Here is a 9,897-nt window from a genome sequence, read left to right as displayed (position 1 = left end):
GTATGAATCAAATATTTTTAAAGCTCATCTTAGAATAATAGCTTAACAGTGCTACTACCTGAGATGATGACTATCAGTAATCCTGATGCAGTCATCAGTAATCCTGATGCAGTCATCAGTAATCCTGATGCACTCATCAGTAATCCTGATGTATTCATCAGTAATCATTAATTTTGCTTCTAAAGTGGAACCAACTATAATTATTAAAAAATTGGCACTATTTTACTTATGTTACAGAATCAGACCATTTAAATGTTTTTACAAATGTGTAACTGTACTATACAATAGAAACCATGTATATTTTATATGTCTACTGTTGTAAAATGGGATGAACAATGAACAAGTACTGTTATAGTGTAACTATTTACCTCTTCACCGGTTTCCTTTTATTGACACCTTCATTCTTTGTCGCCCTTACTTTTCTTTGTGCTTTTTCTGCTGGTCCCTTGTCTGCATTTTCTCCTCCCTCAGGGTCGACAATATGAATAGAGAAATCTTCTTCATCTTCTTTTATAGGTTGTAGCCTTGGAGATTTTCTCACAGAAGGTGCAGCAGCAGCCAGCTTTTCCTTGCCATCTTTTTCATGAGTGGCAATTGTTTCAGCTGTTTACAAAAACAAACAGTTTTAGACATAAGAAATCTGGATAGCACTATTTATTATACAATATAAAAAATATTATTCTAATTGAAGTTTACATGCAGGTGGTGTTGGTTGGTTGGGTTCTTGCTGCTCCTGTGAGCTCTCTGGAGTGTACACAACTAGTGAACGAATAGGTTCACATTGTACCACCATGTCAGCCTCTTCTTCATCTTTAGAAAGTTTTTCAATTTCTTCAGCAGCAATTTCATTATCGACATTTTGGCCATCAACTTCCATATTACTTGAAAGATCTATGCATCAACAAAGACCACAATTGTAATCCAACAAAGTGATTATATTATTCTAAATTAATGAGATTGAATTTTGCATACTCTTTTCCTTGACCACAATTATGTCTTCTGAAGCTTGCATTTGGTCAGTATGCAATTTCTCTGATGATAGATTGTTGAAAAAGTTGTTCATCTCTTCCTCTGTGAACCAACTGCTATTCATCTGTTAAACATTTTAATTTGGTTGTTATTTGTTAACAAAAATATATTATAAATAGTAGAATTAAATAATAATATATACTTACAAAGCCACCATGTTCATTAATGTTGAAGTTTTCTGGACAAGACATCAAAAACTTGAACATATAGTAAAGAACATAGTATCCACATTTTTCACCGTCATCCTGTTGAGGAACCATTGGAATACTCAAATCGAACTGGAAAACATCATCAGTTCCTTGTACTGACCCATTCTTATACATTTGGTACACAAATCTGCATGAAAAAGTTCCTATTAAAACAACACAGTCGTCATAAATAAATCATTAAATTCTAAAATACTAATCAAATAGAGATTGTACTGTTTGATGCACGGTTCTAGGTTCTTTGGTTCTGCTTCTTGAAGTGAGTCCAATAACAGCATACATGGACTTTTTTCATTCATCTCCAAATCTTCTCCCAAGTTACAGAGTATGAGAAGATTCCAATGATTACTGTCAAATGATTAAACCCACATTCTTATAGTTAGTGCATTAGGAGCAGTAAAATAATTTAAAGGTCTTACGTTTTTGTTATATACCTTTGGCAGATGGGAACAAAAACATATCTGCAAGCAAATATCTTTTTCTTCTTTATCCACTTCCACACATTGCTTTTCTCAATTGCAGTACAATCTTTTTTCTTTGCCTTTTTAACTGCATCCATATATGATATGAAGAACATAGGGTCGAAAAACGAACATCCTGTCTTCCTTTCTTCTGGTATAATCTTCAAAATCAACCTATAACAAACATGTTATAGGTTACCAAAATTACCAAACTGCCTAATAGTTATAATGTGCCAAATAATTTACCTCATATACTCATCAAAATTTTTTGTGTCCAGTTGTCCTTCATGACGCGTTCTACAGATTATTCGTAGTCGTTTTCCTTTATTTTTATTCTGTCCTGATGCTTTGCTTCCACTCTTCTTTCCGGATTTTATTTTAAGTCCTGCAATGTATTATACAGTCAGTGTGTTGAAAATATTTAATAGAAACAACTACAGATACATTATAATCCTGATGCATTACAATCCTGATGAATTACAGTGATATGCAATTTACACTATCACAAAATCATTGTTTTCCATATAAAACATAGCTATAATCATTACTAATATAATGACTCCACTGTAGAACCATATCTACAATTCTGTTTCATTATAAAAGCATAGTACAGCAATTCTAATTGACTCTGTTACTGAATCATTGTCTTTCACAAAAAACATAGCTCTGAGGATTACTAATACAATTACTCTATTGTAGAACCAGTTAAACATTTCTGATAATCTTACAAAACAAAAAAACAACAAATCAAATTGACTCTACCACAGAATCCTTTTTTTTCACATAACACATAGCTGTCAGGATTACTGATGTTACTCCAGTGTAGAACCAGATCTAAAGTCCTGATGCTTTCAAAAAAACAAATTACAACATATTACATTGACTCTATCACAGAATCATTTGTTTTTCACATAATACCTAGCTGTCAGGATTACTGATGAAATGACTCCACTGTACAACCAGATCTAAAGTCCTGATGCTTTCAAAAAAACAAATTACAATATATTACATTGACTCTATCACAGAATCATTTGTTTTTCACATAATACCTAGCTCTGAGGATTTCCAATCTAATGACTCTACTTTAGAACCAGTTCTACATTCCTGATGCTTTCAAATAACCAAATTACAACAAATCAAATTGACTCTACCACAGAATCCTTTTTTTCACATAACACATAGCTGTCAGGATTACTGATGAAATGACTCCAGTGTAGAACCAGATCTAGAGTCCTGATGCTTTCAAAAAAACAAATTACAACATATTACATTGACTCTATCACAGAATCATTTGTTTTTCACATAATACCTAGCTCTGAGGATTTCCAATCTAATGACTCTACTTTAGAACCTGTTCTACATTCCTGATGCTTTCAAATAACCAAATTACAACAAATCAAATTGACTCTACCACAGAATCCTTTTTTTTCACATAACACATAGCTGTCAGGATTACTGATGTTACTCCAGTGTAGAACCAGATCTAAAGTCCTGATGCTTTCAAAAAAACAAATTACAACATATTACATTGACTCTATCACAGAATCATTTGTTTTTCACATAATACCTAGCTGTCAGGATTACTGATGAAATGACTCCACTGTACAACCAGATCTAGAGTCCTGATGCTTTCAAAAAAACAAATTACAACATATTACATTGACTCTATCACAGAATCATTTGTTTTTCACATAATACCTAGCTCTGAGGATTTCTAATATAATGAATCTACTGTAGAACCTGTTCTACATTCCTGATGCTTTCAAATAACCAAATTACAACAAATCAAATTGACTCTACCACAGAAACATTGTTTTACACATAACACATAGCTGTCAGGATTACTGATGAAATGACTCCAGTGTAGAACCAGATCTAGAGTCCTGATGCTTTCAAAAAAACAAATTACAACATATTACATTGACTCTATCACAGAATCATTTGTTTTTCACATAATACCTAGCTCTGAGGATTTCTAATCTAATGAATCTACAGTAGAACCAGTTCTACATTCCTGATGCTTTTGACAAAAATGAAGCATATTCAAATTGACTCTATAGCTTAAAAAATTATAGAATCATTATGTTAATTAGGTATTAATGATTAAACACTTAATATATCTGTGTTTCTATAATAGAATCATAGCTTCTTAAACCTAAACTTATAAATTCCTTAATCGACTCGATTTTAGAAGCATAAACACACATGCAACATCAAATCAAAGTCAAATCAAGCTCAAATTATAACAAAACATTCGCAAAATTATTATGCTGAGGTTCTATTACAGAATCAGTAAAAACATTACAATCGAGTGTAAAAACAAGCTGAAATCGTCAATTTCGGTTACCTTTTCCCAGCATTCTGTATCGTGTTTGTGATTCGTAATCTCTGATTGAAATTCGCCTTCTCTTGCTTGCCAGAAATCACGCGCTCGGTCGAATTTCCTTTGTTCTCTTTCTCTTGCTCTCTCTCTCTCTCTCTCTCTTCAGTCGTGTGTATAGGTGTGTGTATAACGGTCACGCTGTGTTTGTTTTTGGCTAGTTGATTTCTGTTTTTATATGTTATATCAAAATTAATATCAGCCGTTGGATTAATATTAAAACTTTAAGGGCTGGATAAGGGGTCTCCATGGTTCTCCACATAAACTGATTGGGACTCTATATATATATATATATATATATGAATATATTTAAAATTTATTCTTTAATTTTGCACAAGCCTACCAGATTCTTGAGTCGGGCCTTGGTCAAATGCTGCAAAACAAAAACTATGATATAATCAAATAAAAGTAATGAAAAAATGCAAAAAAAAATATTGGATTAATCAAAACTAAGTTAAATTCAAATTTTTATGAAAATAAAGCTAACGAACATTTATATAATATAAGATTATCTGTAGATATTGTAATATGTATTTTTAAAAATTAGAATTATAATACGTATTTTAAAAATTAGAACCACAACAAATGTGACATAAACTATTAACAAACAAATACAAATAGAGTGAAAATAATTAGAGCTAAACAAGATATAGTGAAATAGTTGACAACACATAATATTATATACCTAATTCTTAGAATTTTATAAGTTCATATGTTAGACATTATTTTTATGTTCTTTTATTAAATTGTATTCTTTTGAACCAAAGAAATTAGATTTTGAATGTACATTTCTCATATTCAAATATCAAAAACTCATTTAGATATTTTATGTTTCACAAAATAAACACATTACTATTATAATACATAGAACTCCTATGATTTTTAAGTTTTCAAATAAATTTTTTTAAATTATACATAAATATTTACTATAAAAACTCTGGGATAATTAAATTTCATTCTCATCACACAAATTTGGGATAATTAAATTTGTTTTTTAGTAATACATTATCGAAATACTAGTGTACAATTAGTTTCCGCACATATATAAATAAGTACACTCTCCTTTTTACCCTAGCTTCCTTTCTCCGCCGCTTTAAAATTCTGTTGTTTTTTCTCTCTCTAGCTTGGAGTCCTGTGCCAACCTTAACTTGCTTAAAAAAAGGTATGACAGTCATTTCTCCCGTATATATAGATAGATATATGTATATGTATAATCCCATGTTTATGCTCATTTATCTTGTTAGATTTTAAGATGATAATTGTTTTCTTATTATATATACATATATATATAATAATCCACAGGATTGGGGATTTAGAATATCATATATATCATAATCTTTGGGTTGGCTATATTGTAGCCTAACAAAATTATATTGACCAAAATTTTCATCCAGCAAGCTTCAAGCTTGAGAGATGTACAAATCAGTGATTTATTTAACATAAAAAAACTTGTTGTGGTGCCTATCCTTATGTTTTGAAGCACTCTTTCAATCTTGGATCTTCAATAAAATGACAACCAAACCAAATTGTTAGGGAAAAGAATTTGGGGATCTCATATGTGATGGCATGACCTTTGATTTGTGTAAAATATTAGAAACGACACCATTTTTATTACAAAAATATGTTAGGAAGATTAAAACACATGGTTCTCTAAAGTAAAGTGGTTCTCCATCATATAGAATAAGGTTCACACTATGACAATTCAAATATTGGTCTATCTCTCATTATTTATATAATTTATTATTATTATTTTAAAGATAGAGAAAAAGGTAATTTAGGATGACAATATTATCTAACCAAATTATTACAACAAATTAATTATGCATATCTTCCTTATTATAGTTTATAATAAATCAGTTGTCATAAATATATAAATACAAGCACACTCTCCATTGTACTCTCTTGCTCCCTCTCTCCCCCTTTGAAATACTAGTGTTTTATCTTTTCTCTAGCTTGGAGCCCCTTACCAACCTTAGCTTGTGCAAAAAAGGTACACCAGTCTCCTCAACATATAGATAGATACATGTATATGTATAATCGCGTGTTTATGCTTATGCATATAGATACAATCGCGTGTTTATGCTTATGATTTGTCGGTTTTGCATACAACTTATTGCCCATTTATCTTATTTCTTCTCAAGTAAGTTAATAAATTTTTTTCTTAATATATATAAATATACATGGGTTTAAGATAGGAATAAAAATATATGATTGTTTAAGTATCTTGTTCAACCGTGAATCCGGGTTTTTTGTATGGTACAAATGAGAGCCCTCTATCTATTGTGAGAAATGATGCCAAAATATTAACCAAGTGGTGCTTAGTGCCAACATCTAATGAGCTATCAATGTAGCCAAACCATGCCGAAGCTAATCCACGTCGAAGTACCAATTAAACTCAAAAAAATCAATAATTTATGTTTTAAGTATGTTTGGTTTTAAAAATCAATAAAATTGTTGTTTTTAACAAAAAAATTAATGATCGAAGGATGTATGGCATTGTCCCCATTTCACAAATGTTTTGGAAACTCCATCCATAATTGCTCCTTCAATTTTTTATGTATGATTCTCTTATATTTTATGCATCACACGTTTTTTTATACATAGGATTGGGGATTTAGTATGATATATACCATAATCTTTGGGTTGTCTATACTATAGACTAACAAAAATATTGACCAACTATTTCATCCAGCGAGCTTCAAGCATGAGCCATGAACGTTACAGAAATGTAATGAGGCTAATATACTCTGAAGTTTGCGATTGGGCAATAAAAATCAGTGATTTATGTTTATGCTGATAGATTGATAACAAAAAAATACAATACTCTCTAATATGAAGTAGGCTTAAATATATGACTGGGAATTGGTCATCTGCAATTTGGTCATTTTTTTCACAGCTCTACATCCTAGCTTCCTTTTGACACATTCTCTATGAAGTGATATCTAGTATCAATATGTTTGCTTCTGTCATGAAATGTTGGATTCTTTGCTAACTTAGTGACATATTTATTATCAATGGAAGTAGTCGTAGATTTTTCTTGAGGCAGATGAATTATCCTCAACTTTCATCTTAACCAAATAGCATGACACACACATAATGCTGCAGAAACCTACTCAGCTTCACGATTGTGGAGAGTGTCACTATTGGGGTTTTTTTTGAACACCAAGTGAAGGCAGTATCTCCCAAAAAGAATATAAAACCAGTTGTGCTTTTCCGGTCATCAACATTGACACCCCAGTCACTATCACCGTAGCCATAGAGTGTAACATCTTTCGATGGAAAATAAGCAACACCATAATTAAGAGTACCTTCGATATGTTGAAGTATTCTTTTAGCCATCTTCAAGTGCGACACAATTCGTGCTTCCATATAATCACTAATGAGACTAACACCATATAAAATATCAAGCCTCGTGCAGGTTATAATTAGATATCTCAGGCTTCCAACAATACTCCTGTAAAGAGAAGGATCAATTTTATAACTTTCATAGCTTCGTTCCACATGGCATTGGTGTACTCGCTAGATTACGATCCTCCATCTTAAATTTCTCAAGAATTTTCTTAGCATAAGCTTTCGGAGAAATAAAAACTTTATCTTCACTTTGTTTTACTTCCATTTCCAGATAATATGACATCAAACCTAGACCTAGATCAGTCATGTCAAATTTTTGAGCCATTTCTTTCTTAAATTCATTAAACATTTTAATGTACCCCGTGAAAATCAAGTCATCTACGTGTAAACATACAAGCATAAACCCTCTGTTTGAATCATTTTTGACATAGAGTGCATGTTCATTCGAACACCTAATAAATCCATGATATCGAAAATATTTATCAATTCTATTGTACCACGCTTTAGGCGCTTGCTTTAACCCGTAAAGGGCCTTTTTTAACTTCAGCACTTTATCTTCATGACCTTTAACAACAAATCCTTGCTGTTGTCTAATGTAAACTTCTTCCTCCAAATAACGGTTCAGAAACGCAGACTTTACATCCATCTGAAACCCACATATATCGACCTGCCAAAGTAATGAATGCCGGGGCGAAAAACCTTGTCATAGTGAATGCCATGTTTTTGACTATATCCCTTTGCAACAAGACGTGCTTTGAATTTTTCAACTTCTCCAGCTGCATTTTTCTTTAGTTTGTAGACCCACTGTACCTCGATTGCTCACTCGAAGTGGTCCTTCAGAATCGTGATCTGATTGTGAGATAGGAGAATGATCTGGTGGTGTGATATCATCTTTATTTTGCGATGTTTCTTCTTCTTGACGAGGAAAGATGATGTACACCTCATTTTCAGGCACCTCCCAAATCCATGATTTTTTTCATCAAAATGAGAATCTCTATTGATTACAAGTTTTCCGGTAGAAGGATTATAAAACTTGTAGCCCTTTGTACCAGGTACATATCCAATGAGAATATTGTTTGAACATGCCTTACACAAGTAGGCTGGTGTTCTAAACCCGTTGTGTAAGAGAGGAAATAACAAGCATCTCTATTTCAAATATCGTTGTCCGATCTTCTTACTAACAAGTGTAGCTAACTAATGAAACCGTTGTTGCAAGTCTTATTAACAACACGAATTTGGAAAATGACTGTTGTTATGAGTCGTTTACAACAACATTTCCTTTTAAGAATCCCGTTGTTGTTTCTGGGTGTCGCACAACACTTTATTAAATGTAAACTGTTGTATTGCTCAATCTCAGACAACGGTGCGTCCGTTGTCTGATATGCATATCAGACGGCGTCTCGATAGACCACGGTTTTCCGTGCTTTCAGACAACGGGCAAAAACCGTTGTCTGATGCAGTTTTTGTTGTAGTGAAGTGATATGCTCCCAAATTCACACAAGTGAGAAACATCAGGTTTTTCCCCTCTCCATGCTTGTTCATGCCAAACCATGTACACTCTTCAGGCACATAGGTTTGATAAATATACACATTCTACCGGTTCAGCCCAGAATTCCATATATCGGCATGCTTTTACTTTTAAGCATACTTCGAACCATATTTAAAATGGTCCTATTTTTTCGTTCCACAACTCCGTTATGTTGTGAAGATCATGGAACAGTGAGTAGAAGCCTTATTCTATTTTCGTAGCAAAACTGACTAAATTCTTTACGGGTAAACTCTTCACCTCCATCACTTCTTAGAGATTTAATAAAGCATCCACTTTCTCTCTCAACCAAAGATTTAAAAATTTTAGATGCTCCAAAAACTTCATCTTTTGTCTTTAGAAAATAAACCCAAGTTTTGTTTGAAAATCATCGACAAACATCGTTTGGCCGAACATGCGTCAGCTCTGCAGAATAGCCGTCAACAAGGCTAAACGTGCCCAAAATATTGAAAATAACCCTAACACCATGGGCCCGCATGTCGTGGGAACCGTCGGCACCCATCCCGAGGCCCCGGGACCCCGACGGCGCACCAAGGCGCCGGCGCCCCAACACACCGACGCAAACGCACGCACGTGCGCACGCGTGTGTGTTTTATCAAGAGTAAACTGCCCGTCGTGGGAACCGTCCGAGGCCCCAGGGGCCGTCGGGGTGTGATAACAATAAATACAATACTCTAATATGAAGTAGGCTTAAATATGTGACTGGGAATTGGTGTATATATATCTGTTATTGCTGGCTACTAAATTACACACTGGAGCACCTTATAAAGGCTCTTTATATAATTCGAGAACATACATAACACTTTCTAGGATTATCGCTTACAATGACTTATCATATCTAAACTGCTGGACATGAACAGATTAACACTGGAGCAAGTTTATATTTATTATTTATTTTTTAACATATGCTATTCATGTTTGGCC

The 9,897-nt window shown here is 33.1% G+C and overlaps 2 long non-coding RNA genes across 2 annotated transcripts; both read right to left on the bottom strand.

The window, feature by feature from the left end:
• Nucleotides 1–816: 816 nt before the first annotated feature.
• LOC135149247 (uncharacterized) lies at nt 817–1,329 on the bottom strand. Its single transcript, XR_010287552.1, has 3 exons — nt 1,176–1,329; nt 973–1,093; nt 817–891 (listed from the first exon to the last, which is right to left on the bottom strand). It is a non-coding gene; the product is annotated as an uncharacterized LOC135149247 (long non-coding RNA).
• Nucleotides 1,330–1,723: 394 nt separating this feature from the next.
• On the bottom strand, nt 1,724–4,176 carry LOC135149106 (uncharacterized). The gene is made up of 3 exons (XR_010287208.1): nt 4,044–4,176; nt 1,943–2,081; nt 1,724–1,870 (listed from the first exon to the last, which is right to left on the bottom strand). It is a non-coding gene; the product is annotated as an uncharacterized LOC135149106 (long non-coding RNA).
• Between the last annotated feature and the right edge of the window lie 5,721 nt (nt 4,177–9,897).

This window comes from Daucus carota, chromosome 9 (assembly GCF_001625215.2).
Source record: "Daucus carota subsp. sativus chromosome 9, DH1 v3.0, whole genome shotgun sequence".
Classification (NCBI taxonomy): Eukaryota; Viridiplantae; Streptophyta; class Magnoliopsida; order Apiales; family Apiaceae; genus Daucus; species Daucus carota.
The sequence above is the reverse complement of the archived record's forward strand: the minus strand, read 5'-3'. Positions and strand labels throughout refer to the sequence as shown.